Genomic DNA, 1,467 nt, shown 5'->3' on the forward strand with positions numbered 1-1,467 from the left:
TATTTACAGTATTTTGTGTGAAGCTGAAAATGTTCCACGTGTCTGTTCAAATCTGGCTGGTGTGATGGAGGAACTGATTTTAAATGTTATTTATTTTTAATTAATTATTATTAGAATACTAATAGCTGCATTTCAAGTGTCACTGGACAAGCTGCTACTTGAGATTATAGTATATCTTGGAAAATTCCCATGAGAACTTAAAAATACAAATACTCTGTATTAGTGTAAAGTGTATATGTGTGTGTGTGTGTGTGTGCATGTGCATGTGTGTAACAGTTAATTGTCTAGTTTAAATCTTTCTACAGGCTCACTGATGTACCTATGTAATAAGCATTGAGACAAAATTGTTTATTACATGTTTATGATTGTTTATTCATTCACTCCTTTAAATTCTATGGTGAAATAGGATTATTAGGTACATATATATTCTAAAAGTTTAAAACTAATAGTTTGAAAAATAACTCAATCATTATTCAATTACATTTCCAATAATGATTATTGCGTTATATCATGACATTAAATTAACCATAGCAGTTTTATTCCTGGTTGTTTTGCATGGTATATGTTTTTATTTTTTTCTTTTAATTTTGTTTACCTTTTTAAATTTCAAAATATTGCAGGCATACAAAATTTTGTTACATGGATACCTTCTGTTGTGCTTAAGTCAGGCCTTTTGTTGTGCCTATAACCTGAATAATGTTCATTGTACCCAATAGGTATATATTTATTCCTCACTCACTCACCATTCCCCCTTCTTTGTTTCTGATGACCTTCATATCTCTTTGTGTCTGTGCGTTCCAATTGTTTAGCTTCAACTTATTAATGAGAATATATGGTGTTTGGTTTTCCATTTCTGAGCTACTTCACTTCAGATAATAGTTTCCAATTCCATCTAAGTTGGTGCAAAAGACATTATTTCATTTATTTTAGGGCTGAGTAATACTCCATGTTATATATACATTCCATATTTTGTTTATCCACTAATGAATTGATGGGCAGTGAGGCTGATTCCATATCTTTGCAATTTTAAATTGTGCTGCACTAAACATTCGAGTGCTGTTGTCTTTTTATAAAGTGACTTTTTTTTTACATTTATTTCCTTGTTGAATCTCCATACAGTTTTCCATAGAAGTTATGCTAATTTGCAGTCCCACAGACTATTTATAAGTATCCTGTTCTCTCTGGATGCATGCCAGACTCTTTTTTTTTTTGCTTTTTGCTTTTAATAATGGCCATTCTGACTGTGGTAAGGTGGTATCTCCATGTAATTCTAATTTGCATTTCCCTGAGGATTAGTGTTGGTGAACACTTTTTCATATATTTCTTGATCATTTTTCTGTCTTCTCTTGAGAAACCTCTGTTCATGTCTTTTGCCCACATTTTGATGGATTTGTTTATTTTTGTCTTGCTGATTTGTATGAATTCTTTGTAGATTCTGGATAGTAGTTCTCTGTCAGATGTATAGTT

The 1,467-nt window shown here is 31.3% G+C and overlaps 1 protein-coding gene across 1 annotated transcript in view; it reads left to right on the forward strand.

Annotated features, from left to right (window-relative positions):
• LOC105816652 (NKG2-A/NKG2-B type II integral membrane protein-like) overlaps positions 1-1,467 on the forward strand; it is a 21,737-nt gene that overhangs the window by 20,027 nt on the left and 243 nt on the right. The window lies entirely within an intron of this gene.

This window comes from Propithecus coquereli, unplaced genomic scaffold (assembly GCF_000956105.1).
Source record: "Propithecus coquereli isolate 6110/MARCELLA unplaced genomic scaffold, Pcoq_1.0 Scaffold380, whole genome shotgun sequence".
Classification (NCBI taxonomy): Eukaryota; Metazoa; Chordata; class Mammalia; order Primates; family Indriidae; genus Propithecus; species Propithecus coquereli.